Source organism: Crinia signifera, chromosome 2 (genome assembly GCF_055691185.1).
Source record: "Crinia signifera chromosome 2, ASM5569118v1, whole genome shotgun sequence".
Lineage (NCBI taxonomy): Eukaryota > Metazoa > Chordata > Amphibia > Anura > Myobatrachidae > Crinia > Crinia signifera.
In genome coordinates this window covers 195,308,596-195,332,160 of record NC_139218.1, presented here as the reverse complement: position 1 = coordinate 195,332,160, position 23,565 = coordinate 195,308,596, and the positions used below count along the sequence as shown (strand labels likewise).

Sequence of the window (23,565 nt, the reverse complement as noted above, 5' to 3'; positions counted from 1 at the left end):
AAATCTTATGTGCAGCCAACAGAGGCACATCGTGTGTGCGATGTATCGCATCCACAGCTCCCCAGGAGACCTTTTACATTAAATAAATGGCATGCGATGTGAGCCCTTCCCCATGGAGCTCAAGGTAAATGGGGTCCAACTTGCCCTTAAGATAATTTGGACTAATGTAGCCTGAAGACCTACTTCCCTTCTGCCCATAATGGCACCAAAAGATCACTTCAGCTGTAGGCGCAACATCTGTAGATATTATGATAGCATATTTAACTGTAAACTCCACTACAGTAGGGCAGGGACTGCTGTAAATGATCAAGCATGCTCTATAAAGAACTGCAAAATACGTGTGATATAAAAATCAAATAAAAAAAAAACATACAAATAAATAAAATTGCTCTTTCACTGTAATCATTACACACATGCTGTGCTACTCTGCCCAGCAGTTCCTGCTAGAATCCAACCCATAATACTTTCCATCACCTCAACACTTTCTACCCATACATCTTCAATCCTTTAAGCCAACTTCCTACATTTCAAGCACATCTCACTCCTGCCTAGAAGTCAAGTCCTGTCCTGTGCTGTTGTTCACTTATGAAACACCTTACCTCCTCCCAACATTCAAACACTCTCAAATTTAACTATACTTCTTAGTATTCAATTAGTGCACATTTTTCGTCTAGTCGAAAAATAGACACCTTTCTACATTTTTTTTTGCAGATTCACATGTTTGACACATTCTGGGCAAATTGTGGCAGTTTTCACCAAACCTTTTAGGCCAAAATAATAAAAAGTGAAAAGGCAATGGAAAATGCCATCAACAGCAGTGACCACGTCCGCAATTGAATAGTCGGGCATCAATCCAGTTCCATTTTTTTGGCTATACAAATTGCTTAACTTTTTGTCGACATAGACACCATATATGTGTACCACTCGGCACACCAATATATTCCTCCTCCACTGAGGGGGCGCAAAATCTCATGTCAACCTTTTCGTGTCGACCTACTGCCTCTCGTGTAGTGATCGACCGTATGACTGTCGAGCTAACGACCACATACTCTCATGGGCTCAGTGTAACCTGATGAGACACACTGGATGTATAGTGGTGGTCACGGTGTAGTTTCTCTTTATGGCTATAGAATAAACTTAAAAGGAATAACCATGGGCCTTATTCTAATTCACTCTTTCTGACAAAATCCTTCTTAGATGGACAAAACCATGTGCACTGCAGGGGGGGCAGATGTAACTTGTGCAGAGAGAGTTAGATTTGGGGGAGTTATTTTGTTTCTGTGCAGGGTAAATACTGGCTGCTTTATTTTTACACTGCAATATAGATCTCACTTTGAAGAAAAACCCCACCCAAATCTAATTCTCTCTGCACAAGTTACATCTAGCCCACCTGCAGTGCACATGGTTTTGTCCATCTAAGAAGGATCTTGTCAGAAAGAGTGAAAAAGAATAAGGCCCCATGTTATGAAGGTTTCATGCAAAAGTTAAAAGTAATGTTAGGTCCCATAGTCATTAACTGCACGCTTTGTTTCTTGAACTCGCAAGAATATTTTGCAATCATTATGGGGCCAGACAGAGCAAAACATAAAAATACAAGTCATCTAGTTCAATCGATGGAGTTTATACGAGTAACTCAACACTATTTCCACAGAACAAAGAATGAAACCAAAAATGGTAGGCAGCTCAGAATGTAACCTAGTAATGGCTTCACTGAATAGTGACAATTACCAGCTGGGGAAATGTAAATTGGTAGGTGCTGCACTGCTGCTGTCCTGGACTGATTGATGAGGGCTATTACTATAGCTGAAATCCAGTCTAAATAACCAAACATTTAATTAGACACACTGTCCCATGCAACCATAAACCTATTAGTTATAGACAACCAGCTAATTCACATATCCATCTGTCATCTTTTTTGCTCCATAGGACACAAGACCCTCCACCACATACAAAGTACCAAGCACACTAGATAAATACTTTTATCAAAATAATTGGAATAAAGATGTAGATTAAACATATGGATACATTGCATGTTACTCAGTATCATTAGCACACAGAAGCCAACCTCATTATTCAGTGTACACTTACATTATACTTTTGCTGCATTAATAAGGGAACATTAAGGCAATTTTTTTTTATTAAAGCTTTGACTGACAGGAAGCATGACATGGCTACTTTATACCCCATTTGTAGAAAGGTCAGGGGGGGTTTATGAGATGAGCGGGTACTCAAATTAAAAGCCTAATCAAGGGGAACGAGAGAGAAAAAAGGTTGGGAACTGCTGCCCTGGAACCTCATTCATATGTGGCACAGACCAAAAATATATATTTTTTTCAATATTGAGGTGCGGTTTTTTTAAATCCTATACATGAACCAGGTTTTTTTAAGTTACAATAATGTCCAACAAAATATAGGATTGAAGACATGTGAACGTCTCTACCAATCTAGTTAGTGAAATGGGTGTAGTGGACTCAGGGCTAATTTAGCAGGAATCGTTCATACACTAGTTTGCAGGAATCTATGATCTGCAAACTCTCTTTGTTCTAGGGAATAGGATTGCCACCTAGCAACAGCTGGTGGGTTATGGTGTAAGCCTCCCGACATACGCTGGAATGGTATAGTGAAATAAAATTTTCACTTACCTTACCACAGCCAGGGGAGTAGGGAGCTTAGCTGCTGATGCATGACATGTGCACAGGCAGTGCACATATACTGCAGGTCATGCAGGTGCACTCTAGTCACATGCACCTGCTGTATATAAGGCTAAGCTCCGCCCCTTGAGGTCAGATTTTACAGAAGCTTACAGATGGCAATCCTAAAGTGGAACAAGAGAGAAATACCATTGTATGCAAAGACCATTGTATGCAAAAATAAATGTTAACTAGAACATTCATAACGAACATAGATCAGATCTGAGAAACTCTACTGGAAGGAGTAAGAATGAAACTGGGTTGGACTAGGAACCAACAACTGAAATAACTGCCATGCTGTATTGTAGCCAGGCATGTTATAAACTGAGGCAAACTTGTGAGTATAGCAGAGAAGAGGAAATAATTAATTTCTGATCTTTAGGTGACTGCACTTGTTGCTTCTTCTAGGCCTTTGGAGTGCCTTGAATCAAAGGATAAGTTAGGTATCTAACCGAACCTTAGAGAGAACAAGCAGCAGACCTAGCAAGGTACTGGGTGGGAAGGGTGGGAGCTGTTGCTAGGTGGCAATCCTATTCCCTAGAACAAAGAGAGTTTGCAGATCATAGATTCCTGCAAACTAGTGTTTGTTCGTCGGGAGGCTTGCCACCTAGCAACAGCTGGTGGGTAGACTACCACACACCTGGTGGTTGCTCTAAGGAACGCAATTCTTTGAGAACCAGAAGGCCTCCAGCAATGTCTAAAGAAAGTCCAAGCGGATGAACAATGTGCAGCTTGCAATACAGGCTGAAATGGTATGCCTCTAGCAGCCATTGAATTAACTGCGTCACAGTGAAGGGGATGGCCTCTGAAGTGGAGTGTCTATTCCAGAACTCTGTATGGTGGAAACTATACACTCCCTGGTCATAAAAAGGTCTGGCAGGATGAAAAATATTCTGGCATGTGAGAGAGAAGTTTGTTTGATGTCTCTCCTTACAGGTACTGTGAGGGGTAAGTAAGTGGATTGGCAATCAACTATACAAAGATCTGGATCTGACTGGTCTCTGACCAGATCACATTCCACCAGAGGTGTGTGCATGGAACTTGTTTTTGTGTGTCCCCGTAGAATAATAAGGAAACCCATTGGCGTAGGGGTCATCCAGGTTCAGATATGTGGTTTGACGAAAACTCAGCCCCTCTGGCTGCAAAGGCAGGGGCTAACAGTGAAGCTAACTTCTTTGAAAGGCCAAAGATATCTGCAGATGGTGGTATAGTGGCCAAGAAGTACAAAAAGGGATTAATGTCCCACCAGGTAGAATGCCATAGCATGGTGGGCTAGCTAGAAAGAATCCTTTAAGTATTCTTATTCTCTGAGGCCTGGGATAAGGAGAGCTAGAGTCAAGCCATATGAGCATATCTTGGCATAAGCCAAACCTGTTTCGAATGTGGTGGCAAGGAAGTCCAGAGTTATGCTAGGCTCGGAAAAGGGGGCCTGAAGAAGGAAGGTTAGAGGACTGTAATGCTAGAAATTCAATTATGGATTGATATCTGGACCTTATTCTAGGCCTAAAACAGGCAAGACGTGGAAAAGGCAGAGAGGTTGGGAATGGTCTGCAACCTAGTAATGTTGCAATCCACATACAATGTGGAAGATGTTTCAGTAGGTCTGTGCTGCCCTGGAAGCAGTCTGTAGATGAACCTAGAGGAAGCCCGGAACCTTGTGAAAAAGGTTGATAAAGGGAACAAAACTCTGGAGGGTCAGACAGAGTATGCCAGAAATATTTGGGTATTTTGGACACGTCTGTTTTGATTTTGTGGATGACCCACAACCGCAGAGCCAGAGGGAAAAAGGCATATGAAAGTGGAATGTCAGCCCGCGAAAAAGGACATAGCATCCATGTGGAGAGTCCCTTGATATTTGGATATGAATGTCAGAACTTGTACGTTTGATGGTGTTGCAAACGTATCCACTTGTGGGTGACCCAAGGTCTTTGCAATTCTGAGAAAGATCTCTGGTGTGTTATGGCAGCAGTGGGATCTAAATCTACACCTCCGAAGGAACTGGAGAGTCGCTCAATACACAGTATGACTGGTTATGTATAAGGAAATGGCTATCTTGTTTAACTCTTCTTGTATGCATGTAGCAAACAGGAGAATGGACCGCTGTACTGCCCACTTCCAGGCATTTATTGCCTGCTGACAGAGAATGCAAGATCAAGTGCCTCTTATTCTTTTGAGGTAGATAAACAGTGGTTTTGTTGTCCAGACAAAGCTGAACTGAATTATCCCGTGGGTCTGAGGGAAATACAGAGGATATAGCCAATCTGGCAGCTCTTAGCTCTGAGATTGATATGAGCTTTAGAATCTCAAGCGGTCCACTTCCCTCCTACTGTATTGCACTGGGTGAATGCCCCCCAGCCCATGAGGGATGCATCTGATGTGATGACTATGTCTGGAGTAGGAGGTAGGGGAGATCTGGAATAGGAAATGTTTTCCAACTGTGAATCTCCCTGTGGACTATGGGAGATAGTATCATTTTGTCTGTCCTAATCCTGTCAAATAAGGGATGATAGGAGGTTCTGGAATTGTCTGCATATGAGAGGTACGTGGAGAAAACCCAGGATCTGAGGCTCTCATTTTCCTTATCAGCCTAGCCAAGTCTCTCAGTGAAAACTGAGCACCTAAGAAACAGACTTGTATGGCGTTCCACTTGTCTGAGGGAACCGCTATTGATACAGAAGAGGAATCTATCAAAGACCCCAGAAAGACAACAGATTGGGAAGGTATTAATACAAATTTCTCAAGGTTCTTATGAAAACCTAGATGCCAGAGGAGCGACAGGATAAGATACCTGGGAGAAAAGGGGGACAATTGTTCTGCATGCACTACCAGGAGATTACCTAGGTAGATAATAACAGTGAACCCTTTACTGTCTGAGGTGTGTAATTGCTGCCTTCATGATGCATATGAGTATGTAAGGGGCATTGGACAGTCCGAAATCCATTACAGTCCAGTTGCATGGAACGTCTCTCCACAGGGAACTTAGCAGCCTCCTATGATTTGGATGTTCCAGTATCATGTTCAATGCCTCCTTCGGGTCTTTTTAGCTACAATGTTTAGCTTGGACCAGCCTAAAGGGTATATCTGCTAAACCCTCCATATGGAAAGACCAAGGTTTCATATATATTCAGTACTGGCCTATATGAAAGGTCCTGTTTCCTTACAGGGAAATGGTAGCTGACCCAACCTATTTGCAATTGTCTGCCGACTCGATCTAGCCCTGTTAAAGGGCCAGGGACATTATTTATCCAGCATCCAGAACTAGTGTTCCCTGGATGGGAGCATATCTGGTTAGGAAAAGGAACAAGGGGAATATGCCCTTCCTCCCACCTGTACATGGTAGTTCGCCTACAGGAGGCCAATGCTCTGGAAAGACAGGGAGGAATCCTCTGTCTTTATTAGGATGATATTCACTTCACCTCTCGTGACCTGTGTCTGGGAGAAGCCTCCTCTGAGCACTCTGTGGCTGTCACATTGCTCTAGGTTCAAACTGCTGGCTCTAACAGAATGACCCTCCTAGCAAACAGGCCCCTTGAAGGGCTGGGGACTTTAGCAGAACTTAACCTTGTGTATGAAGTCAGGACTGAAAGATCAGACTTAGGTTTGGGACATCCACTGATGCAGGAGCTACATTACTGAGATATGCACTTGCTTGCTGGCAGTTCTGCAGGCATTTGAAATAGAATTAAAGGCCTGGCCAATCATCAGGGTAGCTCTATTAACAGCTTTCAATAGGGCCATTTGGAAGCAGGGAATCTAGGGAGTTCGCTGGAACCCTTTTTTACTCTGCCTTATCCAGGGCAAATAATACTGGCCCACAGTGTCAGTTACTATGAACTTTTATTTATTTTTATTTATTTATTTTTTTCAGCACTTTTCCCCCCACTTGTGCTGAGAAAGCAGAGTCAATCTCTAGGGTAAAAAGGGCAGGGATTTCAGGAATGCCCAGGTGTTACAGAGAACAATCTGTCCTCCTTAATGAGGGGCTGCAAAAGCCTGCTGGGTGAATTACTACACCTCAAGCACTTGTTCAGGGCAGAGTGTGCTGTGTATAGCATAAATGGGGCATTTCACTTGCCAATGCCACTCAGGTCATTTGCAAATCACTATATTCACCCCTGTGAGAGGATTCACTGGATCTTGTTACATCCTCCAACTCCCAAGCCACTCCCTGTGAGTTAGCTGGGGACTGTGTACTGTGGTGACTAGTCCCTTTTCTGAGCACTAGTCCCTGTTATGAGCTTGTTGTTGAGCATACTGCCAGTGACAGATAGGAAAATGTGCTGGCCATGGGCAAGAGAGGGTGGTCTGTTACAGACCTCTCAGGTATTCCTACTGCAGGCAATACCTGGTAAAGAGATGTTATTGCCTGAACAGGCATCTCTTGAAGAAACATGAACTATTTGTTTCTTTTTGTGCCTTTCCACAACACTGTGAGAATAGGCAAGGGGAGGAGGAGACTCTGCCTGTCTGGGCTCTCCTTTCTCCTTTTACAGACCTCTCAGGTATTCCTACTGCAGGCAATACCTGGTAAAGAGATGTTATTGCCTGAACAGGCATCTCTTGAAGAAACTCTGCCTGACTGGGCTCTCCTTTCTCCACAGAAACTTCCCTGCTGTCTTCCGACCTGACAGGGTTAAATAACTTTCTCCTCTTAAATAATACCTCATTCTGTGAGGAAGAGGAGGTATAAGCAGCCACAGCCATGTAATGTTTGGAGGGCCGTTTGTTTTGCTGAAGGATGGGGATTTTATAAGTCTGTCTGTAGCAGACACAGACACAGCTTCCTCCTTCCTTCAGCGCTGAGGTAAAATCTGACCTCAGGGGGCGGAGCTTAGCCTTATATACAGCAGGTGCATGTGACTAGAGTGCACCTGCATGACCTGCAGTATATGTGCACTGCCTGTGCACATGTCATGCATCAGCAGCTAAGCTCCCTACTCCCCTGGCTGTGGTAAGGTAAGTGAAAATTTTATTTCACTATACCATTCCAGCGTATGTCGGGAGGCTTACACCATAACCCACCAGCTGTTGCTAGGTGGCAAGCCTCCCGACGAACAAATGAGAATTTGCAGTGGACTGCAAGGAGAAAGGCACTGCCCATACAGCAAGAGAAGACACCCCTTGCTAACTTGCAAGAGAATTGGGAATGTATTGTTAGTGTTATCCATTCACAAATCCATACGCAACTCCCAAACGATCAAACAGTTTTTGCCTTCTTTGCAATTGTGAGTAGGTCTGATGCTTCCACTAAACTGCGACTGAGACAGGCTGGAAGTTCTTATCGCTGAAGTCATACATAGACCCTCCTCAAAAATACCTGGGCAGGCCTCAGTTTCTTCTGGCACACCCAGAAAATGTCAGGAAACCACTCCCAAATGCCTTCTTCCTTTCAGTCATTCAATAATCCCCCAATATGCGAATTATCTACTTAGTAATCCATGCCGAATAAGCCCCATAGCCACAAATGAGTGATAAATGTATCAAGCCGTTTAGAGAGATAAAGTGGAGTAGTTGCCCAAAGCAACCACTCTGCCTCTAGCTTATTTCAAAGACTGCTCTAGATACATCTCTCCCATGTTGAGAAAAGTATGTTTTAATGCAGTGGTTCTCAAACTTTGGGTCCCGACCCCAAAGTGGGTCCCGACCATCTCCGCATGGGCTTCACAACATGGAACTGCCCGTGAAGGCTTAAACACTTAAGCAGGGTTCCTACTGGAAGGAAAAGGATTTGTTCATACATCGAAACAAATCTCCATCAGCCCACTCACTTGACGTAATGAACCTAGTAACGTAGCTAGTGATACACGCATGTTAATGAAGGATGGATGTTAAGCACATCAAACCTAGCATCCTCTCAAACAACTGCGGGATTGCACATACACAGTGAGCGACATGTCAGTCCGATCTGTCTGAATATACGCATATCGCTTAGTGTGTACCCAGCTTTAGGGGAAATTCAAGTAATAGTGAAAGTTTTATATTTGAGTGTTAATGTCATGTATTGCCTGTTAACGGGTGCTATACAGCCAGAAAATGGGTGGTAAATGTCTCAACTGATAACGGTCAATGGTTTTTCACATGTTAAGTATAGGTGAAAATGGAGAAATCTGCCCTTACCCCCCAAAAATAAACCAATTTCGGATAACAGTATAATAGTTGCTATAGTAATGTAAAGTCAAATGGTTGTTACATGCATTTGTCTATAACAGTGAAAACATCATAGAAGACAAGTGTTTTTCAGCAAAATAAATGCTATACCTATACTTTAAATTTGAGGTGCATAAAATGTATGTTAGTATATATTCGTGTAATTTTTAAGCCTAACCTAACGCCCACCTGCAATCTTAAGAACACCTGACCCATTCATACTGCATTTTGCCCATTTTCATCCCAAGAATGACTTAAAAAAAAATATATATATAAGTGGATAATTACTCATAATGGAGGGTATACCCGTGGTTCTGAACCAGTCCTGACATTTTTATCTTAAAGTATTTATTACAATTCTCAAGAAGTGATGGAAAAATAATTGTGTTAAATACGGTTGTGAATAATCGCATGTTAAATTCACATGCAATTAAATTGGGGGATGACCATTTTTCATGAAAAGTGAAAACTTTCCACATGAAAGCGGATTAACAGCTTTGATTGAATTAAAGAGTTCCCAGTTCACCCCATTAAAGAGAACGGGGTGAACTGGGAAGAAAGAAGCTGGTCAGCTAGTGGGTATCAAGAAGCAGATGTATGAAGCAGTGATAAGTGAGGAGAAGGGAGCCAGAGCAGAAGTGGCCCATGGCAACCAATAAGCGCTGAAGTAACATCTATAATTTGCAAAATAAAAAGTTATACAGAGCAGCTGATTGGTTGCCATGGGCCACTTCTCCTCTGGCTCACTTATCCTGCCTTATCATTGATTCACACATCTACCCTATAATGAGATAATAGGATAGGTTATACATCTCCAATTTAGAGTGGAGATTTCTGGGTGGAGTGATTATTTATTTATTTATTAGCAGTTTCTTATATAGGGCACACAGATTCTGCAGCGCTTTACAGAGAATATTTGGCCATTCACATCAGTCCCTGCCCCAGTGGAGCCTACAATCTATATTCCCTACCACATGTACATGCACACACAGACATTCAAGGGTTAATTTTTTTGGGGGGGGAGCCAAGTAACCTACCAGTATATTTTTGGATTGTGGGAGGAAACCGGAGTATCCAGAGGAAACCCACGCAAGTACGGGGAGAACATCAAACAGTTAGGGCCATGGTGGGTATTGAACCCATGACCCCAGTGCTGTGAGGCAGTAATGCTAACCATTACACCATCCGTACTGCCCAATTAAAGGCTTTATATGTGAGGGTGAGAAGTTTAACTGTTTTACTCACATAAAGGAGGGGAGTGGGTTCTGAAAGTGGAAGGGAGAACGTGTTCGAAATGACACGCTGACGATCAGGATCCCAAAGGGCAGTATAACATCTGTCGGTATTCCGACAGAGTGGTGGAGGGGGGCAAAGAAGACCCTTGCATGCTCCGTGGCTCCACAGGTTCTATTCTACCTATTGGTCTGGATCGCGATTGTCGAGCAGTTGGGATTTCGGCGTCGGTATACTGATCGTCCGGATCCCAACTGTCGAGTCATACAGCACCTGGAGATCGAGTACTTCAACAATTACTAAACAAAAACATTTATGCTCAATGTACAACTGGAAAACATTTGCAAGTCTTTAGGTTAAATATTTAAATTTTCAATTTATTTAAGATACAGCTAAATAGCCACTAAACCCCAAAACCAGTATTTTTAGATTTGAACCATGAAGGTCAAATTGTTCACCACATAATCCCCTACAGCTCTCTTTGTTCTAAAGTATTAGCACTCACTCCATTATACTGAAGACGGCTAAATCTCCTCTTAGACCTTTAGGACCCTGTGCCTTTCCCAGTCTATTCGGAAACCAACTCGTACAGTATTTCTGTAACGCAAGAACTACAAACAATTAATCACGGTTTGTGTGTTAGAAATGCCTTCCAGTCTGATATAGTGTCTGCTGCTGAGAAGTCAGCTTGGTGGACATATTTATTGAAGTATAAATCCTTCACCTATTTCTTGCATTTATAATATTTTTCTACATAAAATCACAAAGTCATCGAAATTACACAGTTCTATTAATTTATACATTTTTCTACCACCAACAAACAAAAGCTCTGCCACGTTGGACTGAAAAAAAAAAGAAGTAGAAAAAAAAGTCTATAAACAAGCAGCTGCTATAGTGCTAGGTTTAATTCAAAACAAGAACCAAATGATATTTCAACAGATTCCTCTGCTACATGGACTGCCCCCTTTGGAAAGAGATTTTCTTAAATGGGGCCCCAGATTTTCTTGTACATATTTAAAGAACCAGCGTGAGCTAGGACACATTTCTGAAAAATGAGCTCATCTATTGGGGAGGAGGGAATTTGGGCAGACTGGAATTTCCTCTGGAAAGACCTGAGCTTACAACCTACAGTAATAAATGTAAAGGGTTGTTCCACTCCCACTTATTTGAGGAAAAGTACCTTACAAGCTACAACACAAAATAGTCTTCATTTTAAGATCAACAGAAACTCCTCAGACTTTCATGATGACTGGCAGCAGCCAGTCATCACGAACCGTTATTTAGATCACACTAAACTCTGCTGTAGTCTTATGGGTTTCTAAAACAATTGGAGGAAAAAAGTGTCTTTTAAAACATTTCTAAAAAAAATAATAATTATTTTTTATGTATAGTACTTGTCAACAGTCTGAGCCACCCCAGTATATTTTAAGGAATTTTCCATTTTAAAAGTCTGAGCACACCCCCTGAAATTGAAAAGAAGCTTGTTTACCGTACATTCTGCTACTTATATATGAATGGAGTATGATTAAGAAAAAAAAAATGTAACAAAAATTAATTATTTCCTTACCTATGCCATCCGGAAAACCAATTGAAATGGGTAAACAAAATTAGTTTTAGGATTAGAAACATACTATGGGGGAAATTTACTAAAGGAAATTTGTAAAAAAATAGGTGTATTTGTATCCAGAAATACACTTATTTTTGACATTAACTATCCCGGAAATACGGAAATTCGTATTCGTATTGATGTGCTATCAATGCGAATATGAATTGCCGTATTTTCTGGATAGTAAATGTCAAAAATAAGTGTATTTCTGGATACAAATACACCTATTTTTTACAAATTTCCTTTAGTAAATTTCCCCCATAAGTTCAGTATTGTACTTAGCGTGCTTTGCCTGAAGCTGCATCTGTACATCGCCCTCTAGTGGGAATTTCATCTACTATTTTGCATTAGTTGTTTACTATAAGAAAAGTCGTGAGCGTAATATACACACACGCACGCACGCACATACACACACACACACAGATTCCAGAAGCACAGCCTATACAGGAATGAGTTACATAGGACATTTTTCTCAAAGCTCTATATTCACAGAGCCTTGAGAAAAACGTCCTATGCGGCGTTGAAACGTTGACAGCACTATGTTTGTATGCATTAAATATAACCATTCATTTGATCTCAGTCCGCCATACATACATACAGCCTCGCTCCTGTATGTATGGTCTGTGCGTCTGGAACCTGCACACTTCACACACAGGAATCACTGTATTTATACTACCCTTCAGGAGGGCACCACTGCAGTTGTTCACAAATAATAATTCTAACTTTGTCTATATATATATATATACACACACACACACACACACACACACACACACACACATATATATATAGGATTTAGGAGTTGAGCTGAGCATTCTTCCCTCACTGGATCACTATATGATTGCCGACTGCTGTTAAACCGCATAGCGCCTTGTTTTCACCAATTTGAAAGAAGTATAAGAACTCTTCCAAAACTTTGAAGAACAACTGATGGTGCATATCTTTCAAATCCACAATACCTAAGGGATTTACATTGGACCAATACACACTTTTGAGGAATCCCATCCTACCAATAAGATTGTGTGGTCATCTCAACAAATTGATGTATCCTTTGCCCCTGATGAAGTCAAGACCATGACGAAACGCTTTGGGGTAACCATTGTGTCTGATTGATTATTATGTGTATTTGATAAGAGGATCATGTTTTATCTTTTTTTGATTCACTGAACTGTACTGTAAAAACCTGTATGCACACTGTTACGCCCTGAGGGAATTTTTATTAAATATTACTTGAATATATTCAATGCTCTAAGGTTTAGCAGCACACTCTGAATCCATTGTTGAGATTTTCATTATATATATATATATATATACACACACACACACACACACACATACATACACACACAAACATAGTTAGATATATGAACAAATAACTCAAGGAGGTGATAAGGAAACAGGGGAAAAAAACTGCACTACTATATATCCTCCCTGTTAGTGGAGCAAGAGATAAGGAATAAAGTGAAAGATATAGAGGTGCGCTAGTAAACAACAATTTCTAACTTATAACATTGAACCTTTACTTGGCTCATAACAGTACAAAAAATATTATTATTGTTTTTAAAGAATCACAATGTATATTTTTCTTATTAAACACTTAAAACATGTTGTCAAGAGGATTATCCACAGAATGGTTCACAATGGTATAACACTATAATTCTTCCATAATTGGAATAACAGCGACTGAAGAAACCAACACATTTTGTCCGAGGTCAATAATCAGTAGAAGGTAATCCTAAGGTGTAAAATACTATGGAAATGGTGTTCCACCATGGGCCATAAAAGATCAATTAACAATTGATAGCGGTGAAGTATGGGGCACTTCAATTCATGAAGTTCCTTTTTTAGGTTCCCCGAAAACCCGGGAATTATGGCTGGTATTCTAGCTGTAGTCTAGACATAGGCAGAAAACAGACACTGAAAAATCATGACAGACATCTTGGATTTGTATATGTAGTATAATTTATGACACAAAGATTATGGGACATATTCAATTAGTCACTGCAATTTACTACAGCTACTTGATCCAGAGGGCTATATAAAATTAACCCTGACAGCTGGCATTACTGTGAATTTTTTTCCGACCTGCCTGAGGCTGGAGAAATTTTTTGCGATAACGGACTTTTTTCATGGCCACGATCGCAAAAACACATGAATTCTGGAACACAAAGCAGGTATTTTTTTCAAGTAGATAAAATTGCCAGATAATTATTATTATTATTATTATAATTTTATTTATAAGGCGCCACAAGTGTTTCGCAGCGCCGTACAAAGGAACAATACAGGGAGACAAAACTTGGCATAACATTGAATAAATAACAAAAATACAGTACAAATAAAGAGCACCACAGTTCAATACACATTACAGCTTAAATGTAAGTAGTGAGGACCCAATCAACATACAACTAGAGGCTTGAGGCCAATGATGGAGATGAGTATGAAGATGGTCACTGAGTGTTGGAGTAAAGGAGAGCTGTGAGTGAAATGTGAAGAGAAGTGGGCTTTGACAACAGGAGGGAAGAGGGCCCTACTCGGAGGAGCTTACAATCTAGTAGGAAGGGGAGACAGACAGATTACAAGAGGTGCAAGCGAGGGGGTGGTGGTTAGATAGCAGGATGTAAACAGGCAAGGGGTCGGAGAATCAGCTGGTTTATGCAGTGGAAGGGTATAAGGCAAAAATCCATGGTTTCCCATGATCAATTGAATATCCCCCTAGAAGAATATATTTTAGGTACTGTATGTGCAAAATAAAACAATCCTGCAAATAATATACTATATTATGATATTTGTAATCATAAAGCATCACTTATCTTATATATCTTATAGTGTTGTATTAGATAGATAGGTTTCTAAAAACAAAAAAAAATAAAAGTAAAAATAAAAAAAACTCACTTTTCAGATCTCTGGCCCCGTGATAGTATATTTTTGTTAGTCCTGGCTTAGACCCATCTCACATATCTAGAAATATTTTCGTCAATATGGTACAATGTTAAATATTTTCATACATGCTGTTATTATTCTCCTGTTTTTATCTTGCATACTTTCTATTCTACCTATATGCTTGTATATTTGTATTTGTTTATATGTAATAAACTACAAATAAAGTTGTTTTTTTTTAAAAGCCAGTCTTCAATGTAGCGCCAGTGGCTGCAATAATGCAGACGCAATATGCAGTAGATTTGCATATTTCCATTGTTAAAACTAAACAAAGTCACAGATAAGGTATTCCAGCGTAATGCAGGAGCATATTCAAGGTTAAATAAGAACACAAAAAGAAAATATGCCCTAGGAAAAAGTACAGTTTGTTGTTATATCCCACAGTTCCTGCTGACTACATATATCTAATAACAGGTAGAGGGCATGTGTTATTAAATAGTACACTTCAACCAGTAAAAAATCTGAAAGTATAATCGGTACTTATTTCCTAGCACGGCGCCACCGATTTTGATTGTATCCATCGGGTCGGAAAATCGCGTCGATCGTATCGCGTGCCAACCAAATCGCATGCGATGCGATCGACCCAATTTTTACATTGGAATCAATGTAAAATGGTCCCTGAGACCCGATTTTACATTGATTTCAATGTAAAAAGCCCCCAAACCCCCCATTTTAATACCAAACCCCCATCATGTTTTAAATGCCCCCCCCCCCCCATTGTTAACGCCACCCCACTATTGACGCCAACCCGAGGCGTGGCAAGCACAGTAAGCCCGCGAGGGGCGGTGGTACGCGTCCTCCGACCTTTTCATACCCCTACTATCCACGTTGAGTTGATTTTATAAAGAGTGGCGAGCGCAGCGAGCCACCGAGCCCGAAGCGTGGCGAGGGGACGCGGATACCTTCACAGGTATCCGCGTCCCCTCGCGGGCTTCACAGGTATATGTGTCCGCTCGCCACGCTTTATAAAATCAACTCCACGCCGACGTGGATAGTAGGGGTATGAAAAGGTCGGAGGACGCGTACCGCTGCGCTCGCCACGCTTCGGGTTGGCGTCAATAGTGGGGTGGCGTTAACAATGGGGGGGCATTAAACATACTTTTTAACCATATTCAATGTGAAATTGGCCATATTGGCCCATTTCACATTGTCACCTATGTAAAATCGGGTTGATCGCGTAGATTTTCACTTTAAAAATATTTTTTTTTTTAAATTATTCTTTATTAAAGTTTTGTTACTTTTTCTCACAACAATAAAAAACGAGACTAACAATTCACATACATAACATACAAACGTGTACAGTTTTTATGCTTAATATCTCAGTAGACACAGTAATAAGTACAGTGCATACATAAGGTGCCTAATGACAGTTGCGTAGTCAAACGGGAAAAGAAAAAAAAAAGAAGCAGACAAAACAGAAAACAAACATTATGCGTGGTGGCAAACAGCGACGAAGCGCTCTAGCATGTCTATGCTCCAGGAAATCAGACTAATAGTTCTAGTCCCTGATTGTGAGCCCCCAGAAAAAAAAAAAAAAAAAAAAGAGAAAAAAAAAAAATTTGCCCAACCAAGGTTGGCACAGGATAATATATTATCATCTAAATAATCTCAGGTACCTACTTATACTAGTGAATGAACTGTGAAGCGCCGCAGCTAAAGTACCTAGTGAACCACTTAATTTTTAAATTTATACTCCACTTCTTCTCAACCATTGTTAGTGCTCTACAATTCGCCCTTGTTGAGACTTATTGTTTTTATAACCATTACCCCAATTCCCACCCATCCCTCCCTCCCTCCAGTACTAATCCCTAACTACCCAACCAAGTGCACTTACTTTGCAGTTTCTATTAAATTGTGACGTTACAGGCTGCCTCAGTGAGTAGTGGCAATAGAAGAGGACTACGTGTGTTATTTTAAGTGTAGGTATATACTATGTGTCCATGTGAGGGGTTAAGGATTCCAAATATTAACGCGCAAACAAAGAGAGAAAAAAAAAAAAAAAAAAGGGAGGCTCACTCGTGGTTGATATCGCTATGTTCTGAATAATACCACGTCGCCCATATGTGAAAGAATTTATCAATTGAGTTCCTGGAGAGATACACATACTTCTCATGCGCCATAGTATAATTAACTGCCACGATCCAATCTTGCACAGTAGGTCCGCTTTTTGCCATCCAGCACCGGGCGATAACAACTTTCGCGATTGCACATAGATTTATCAAAAGCGATTTAAATCCCGACTGGGTACCACTAGGCCATACCCCGAGGAGTGCCGATAGGGGAGATAGATTTGGACCCACAAGCCCTATAGCCACTAACACATCGCCTACTCCTTCCCAATATGTCTGCAGCACTTTACATGACCATATAAGGTGCCAGAAGTCGCAATCAGGCGATAAACACTTTGGACACTGGTAATTACCACTACGTGAGAATTTTTTCATCCTGTTCGGTGTTAAATATGCATGATGTAATATATTGAGTTGAATCTGCTGAATTCTTAGAGAGCTAGTCGCCAAGGTTGGAGCAGCAAGCGCCACTTTCCAGCTGTCGTTAGTCAATTCCGGCACCTTTGCTAGCCAATTCTGTGCATACATGTCAAAGTCGTCTTTCTGGGTAATGGCCATGAGATATTTATAACACTTTGACAATTTATTATTTTTGCCCACTGTGCTCAGAAACTTCTTCACGGGAGATTCTACCACAGTAATAGAATGCTGCCTATGGAATTGTAAAACTACGTTTCTCAACTGCAGATACCTGTAGAACATGTTCTTTGCTAAGGCGTATTCAACCTGCAGTTGAGAATATTGTCTCAATTCCCCGTCATTAAAGACCTGACCAATAGAGTTAATTCCGTATTGTCCCCAACCTCTCCCCCCCTGGCTAAGATTTAAACTAGCGAGCCCGGGCATAGAGAAGAGGTATGTATCCGGGTCAAACCCGCAATGTTCCAGCTTGCTATGAACCCATTTCCATATAAACCTCATTTGCTTTATATATGGAGGCAAGCCGCGGTAGCCCTCTTGCTTCAGTAGCACCTGCAGGGGGGAGTGGCGGGGGTAAACAGCACCAACAAAGTCCTCTAGCTCCAGATAATATTCATTATCATTAAGCCAGTTTGAGAGCTGGGCTAGTTGGGCTGCATAGTAATACATTTTTATATTGGGCATGGCGTAGCCACCACGTTTCCTTTCTTTACACAGTACAGACTGCTTCACTCGCGGTACCTTGTTCTTCCACACAAAGGAGAATAATATTTGGTTAATTTTACAAATAACGTTTTCATTAATAAGAATAGGGGAATTCATAAGAACATACAATAATTTAGGCAGGAGTATCATTTTTACCAAATTGATACGTCCCAACATGGTTAACGGGAGCCTCTGCCAGTTTTTACACCTCTGTCTAGTGGACTCAATAATTGGATCTAAGTTGTAGGTAACAAATTCCGCTGGGTTCGCGGTTACCATTATGCCCAAGTACTTAAATTGTTTAACCACTGGAAGACAGGAATTGTCATTCAAACTAACGTTACAATTATCTGCGGTGTTAGAAAATAGGAGATGTGACTTGTTGTAATTAATTGTCAAACCAGAAATTTCCCCAAACTCCTTCATGTTATTGATTACCATAGGTAGATGGCTAGCTTGATCCGTCATACCCACCAATAGATCATCGGCATAGAGTGAGACAATGTTTTTAAGCGTCCCCTGTCGTCTGGCATCTGTCGCCAGAGTCAATCGGAGTTTACAAGCGATTGGCTCCATGGCAAGTGCAAATAGTAAAGGCGACAGGGGACACCCCTGCCGAGTACCACGGAACAGTGGGATTGGGTCTGATAGATAGTTGTTAACTAAAACCCTTGCTGATGGAATCTGGTATAGTAGAAAGACCCAGTTGGCAAACCTTGGACCTATCCCGAAGGCCTTGAGCACTTGTCTTAAATACGGCCACTCCACTGAATCAAATGCCTTATTGGCATCGAATGAAGCTACCGCAGCACTCGTATGTCTTAGGTCCGCAGTCTGCAAAAACATATAGAGCCTCCGTAGATTGATACTAGTGGATTTCCCGCTCATAAATCCCGCTTGATCTGGGTGTATGAGCTTGTCGATCACCGTATTCAATCTATTAACCAATATTTTCGCAAAGATTTTTGCATCAGTTGTAATCAGAGAAATCGGCCGGTAAGAATCCGCACTGCATGGGTCTTTCCCCTCTTTCAATATAACTGTTATAATGGCCTCAGTCATTGAACTGGAGAAACAGCCCTCCTTGTCCATCGCTTGATAGAATTGCAACAGCTGTGGGGCCAGAACATCAGCAAATTTTGTATACAGCTCGCTAGGGAGACCATCTACCCCGGGGGCTTTCCCAGTAGGGAGGGATTTTATTGCCGTGGTCACCTCTTCAAGCGTAATGGATGCCTCCGTGACTTCCCTGTCCTCATCAGTCAGAGTAGGAAGATCAATGCTACTTAAGTACTCCTCGATGTGCCTGTCACCAAGAGTGGTTTTTGTACTGTACACTTGAATAAAGTGCTCCCGAAACCCAGCCGCGATATCAGAGGCGGATATCGCCATATCGCCTGAACTTAGACGTAGTTTCGGAACAATAGTTGCAGGTTTGTCTAATTTGGACAAGAAGGCCAAATACTTGCCCGCCTTGTCGATGTTCATATAGAATCTGTGTGAATCAGTTAAGACTTTATGGGCCATCATTTTCTGCAAGTGTTCAACCCAAACCCGCTGGGCGTCCAACCAGGCTTTTTTAGTGCTTTCTGTACAATCAGTCAGGAATTCCTGCTCCTTAAGTGTCATATGATTTTCTAACCCCACAGCTGTTTCACGGAGTTTCCGTTTGGCGTATGCAATCTTTTTAACGCAAAATCCATGAATATAAGCCTTTGAGGCCTCCCAAACTATAGATGGTTTGGCAGACTCAATATTCACACTGAAGAAACCGTCAACGAGTGATCTCATCTCCTCTCCATCACCTAGCTGGGGGAGCCATGATGGATGAAGCCTCCATAATTTTATGCCGATGTTGCCAACTGGGTCTATCTGCATCCAGACTGGTGAGTGGTCTGATATAACCCCGGGGCATATATTCTACCGTTAACACTTTGGGGAGCAAGTTTTGAGAGACAAATATATTATCAATTCGGGAGAATGAGTTGTGTGGGGGCGAGTAGAATGAGAATTGTTTTATATTCGGGTTTCGCTCGCGCCAAACATCCCACCAGCCATAATCAGAAACAAACTGAGCCAGCTTTGTTTTTTTGTCCGAGCAAGCCCCTCTGCTACTCCACCTATCTATGGCGGCATTCATTACAGCATTAAAGTCGCCTAGGCAGACTGTATGGCAATCCGGACGAGCTGCAGCAAAGTTGGCTGCCTTCCTTAATATCTCTAAGGTAAATGGAGGAGGGATATAGACAGCCAAGATACAATAGCGACTAGATTCTATCAGCCCGTCCAGAAAGACATACCTTCCGCCCCGGTCGACTTCAGACGCTAATAGCTCAAAATGGGTGTTTTTCTTAATTATAATGGTGACTCCACGGGCTGAAGATGAAAACTGTGAATGAACAACCCTCCCAACCCAAGGTCGTTGTAGGGATGACACTTTGTCACCGAAAAGATGCGTCTCTAAGAGACAAATAACATCGGCAGGTACTGACCGACAGTGTTTAAGTACTAACGAGCGTTTTATCTTTTCGTTAAGGCCTCGCACATTCCAAGTCATGAACACTACCATAACCTCGTTACTCTAGATCTGGACAAATGAATTTGGTGATCATAAAGTTTATGCCTCCCCCTAACCAGTGACAGAGAAGTCAGGATCCACCGCTGGTTTACTATGTCATCAAGCACACTAGAGTGTATACCAACCGAGGCTACTGTGCATTGTCTATAATTTTGTTTCCATACACATTGACATACAACAATTAACACACACCCATCCCTCCCCCACCCTGTATCACCTACCCCATTAGGCATACCTCTAGTAACCCCACCCACCCATCTAAGAAGAAAATAACAAAAAAGGAGAGAGCAGGAAAGATCCTGCGAATACCCCAGCACCATCACTCAGGGGCTAAACAATTAGAGACCACTCAAAGCATGGGTGGCTCTCCAGCACCTTTTCATCATCTTATCTCAAAATATATTTGCCATGTAACCCACCTCCCCTCTCTTCCCACCCGTTATCCTGCACATTTAAACAGAGAAAAAAAAAAAAAAAAGACCCCTGTCAATAATCCAATACTCCACGTAGTACTGAACCCTTATACTAGGAAATATACAAGTCAATATAATATACAATCAAACGCGATATAAGAAGGTTTATGTCCCACAGGTGATGTCTCCAGAGGAGAAAAAGAGAAAAAAAAAAAAAGGAAAAAAAATTAAACAGCAACAGGTATACAATCGGAATAATCAACAATAATTCAAACTTCAATTTAGTCCTGTGCCAGTTGCCTTCTGGCAGGATAGGCTTTGTCCAGCCAGGCCGCCACTTCATTTGGGGCAGAGAAAAATTTAGCCTCATCCTCAATTATGACACGGAATTTGGCAGGATAAATCATCGAATATTTAAAGTTCAATTCACGCAGTCTAGCTTTAACCTCGCGAAAACGGGCTCGGTCCTTCTGAACCTCGTATGGTAAATCGGGAAATACAGAGACTTTCTTGCCTTCATATTTTAGATCCCCCATGGCTCTAGCAAGCCTCAAAACAGTATCGCGATCCTTAGAAAGTAATATTCTTGCTATTAAAGTACGGGGGGGAGCACCCGGGACTGGGGCTCTAGCTGGGACCCGGTGGGCCCTTTCAATGGAGAAATGAGGAGAAAAGGCCTTACTACCAAGTGTTTGCCTAAGCCAATCCTCAATAAATTTCTCAGGCATGCTGCCCTCGGCACGCTCCTCAAGGCCTACAAATCGCACATTGTTCCGGCGCGATCTGCCTTCCATGTCCGTAATTTTATTGCGCAGATCTTGCATCTTATCTGTGAGTGACTTAATCTGGGCCTGCATAGGGGTAATGCAATCTTCAATTCCAGAGATCCTCGACTCAGTCTCAGTCACTCTATCACGCACTTTCTGCATATCGTCTCGGATTAATGTGATATCGGATTGGATCTTATTGATCTGGACCATCAAACGGGTCTCTGATGCATTAATTGCCTCAAGTAGCTGTACCAGGGTGACCTCATTTTGTTGGGGGGAATTACTACTCTTGGTAGGGGTACACTGTGGAGTAGAATCCCGTGAGGCTGGCGGGCCTTGTGGCTGCGTACGGGCATATTTCTCCAGCCGTGAGGCTGCAGCACTCTGTGTAGATTTGCCCATTCCTCAAAGAGTGCTCAAAAATGGCAAGTTTGCAAGATGGAGACTCTGGGCAGAAAAAAAATCCTATTTTTAAATCTGCTGGGTACACAATCTTCACCACACACACCTACAATCAATGCTTTGCAAACTTGTGTAAGTCCACCTATAGTGTTTTAAGCTCTGAGGCATCCACAAGTCAATCCACACCCGCTTGCCCCGCACAACTCTGTCCCGGAGTAATAAACAGAATTACAATTCCAGCCAGGTACCAGTCCGGTAATAAGTGTGTGTGGACTTACCCAGTTATAAGGCAAGGAAGGCACCGCGTGTAGGGTGAACCAGGATTTTTCATACGCAGGGCGGTGTGTGCAGCGTTCCACCGCAGGAGGATATTGTAGCGGGTTCAGCAGGCTCTGTAAGGGGGAATCCGTGAAGACAGACGGCTTCACAGCCTATTGCAGCAGCAGTGCACCGTCCGCGCACTGTCTGGGCTTACAGGACCCCAATTCACTACTCGCGGCTTCCCAGTCTCCCCCACACGCTGGCGGGAGTATGGCGTCCCAGAAGTCGCAGCACGCGGCCGCCGGATGGATGTCGTCACCAGGCGCCGGGGTCACTCCACAGGGCAGCCGCTCAGCGGCACGGACAATACAAAGGGACGGCGCGTCCCGGACTCCGTGCTCCAGCAACAGACTGTACACCGCCGAGAGACAAAGCGGCGTCTGGCCGGACAGGCAGGCTGCACACTGCCAATGAAGCAGCGTCTGAAGCGGTGAAACAAAGCGGCGTCTGCCGAGAGAAGAAGCGGCGTCTGGTCGGGCAGGTAACAGGCTCGGTGGGGAAAATTCAGGGAGAGCGAGCTAGCAGGACATTCTGGCGCTGGAGAGCACACTACCTCCCCTCACTCACACGCCGCCGTGGCTCCGCCCCACCATCACTTTAAAAATAATTTAACATTGTTCCCTATGGGAAAATCGCATAGATCGCCTCGGTCGCATCGCGGCCTCTTATTAGGGTCCATCGCGTTGATTGTATGCCTTAAGTGCCTTAAAGTTAAGGCATACAATCAACGAGATGGGCGCCGTACTAGGAAATAAGTACCGTATAATCAACATAATACAATAGGAGTTCACATAAATGCCAGCTGTCTGCTAGATTCACTAATACAGTATGTAATGTTAAAAGTGGAAAATTGATGGAGCTGGAGTATGAAAGAAATGTGTATTTGTGCTGTGTACATAACCTATTCATTGTTGCAGGGCTTCTGAAGCACACATAGTAGAAAGCTTTCCATCACATTTTCCCCTTCCCTCAATGCCGCACACACAGTTCATTTCCCTATGCCTTTCATAAGCACACTGAACTTTCCCTGATCCTGGCCTCAAATGCCTTCTGTACAGGGAGGCAAGTCAGTGAACCAGAGTGAACTGCATGCAGTGAAAGCAATACTTTGCAGGAGCAGGATGGAGCCACTAGCTGCAGAGGAAGAACAATGTAGCCCCGGGATCACCAGGGTGACACTGGAGGGCACTTTTCATCAACAACTGAACCAACACATTTAGTATAGTTAATACTATAATAGAGCAGGGCCCTCACCCCTCATGTGCTTTTCATTC

At 42.4% G+C, this 23,565-nt stretch overlaps 1 protein-coding gene across 2 annotated transcripts in view; it reads right to left on the bottom strand.

Annotated features, from left to right (window-relative positions):
- Nucleotides 1-23,565, bottom strand: part of LOC146060369 (protein argonaute-3) — a 114,786-nt gene that overhangs the window by 76,231 nt on the left and 14,990 nt on the right. The window lies entirely within an intron of this gene.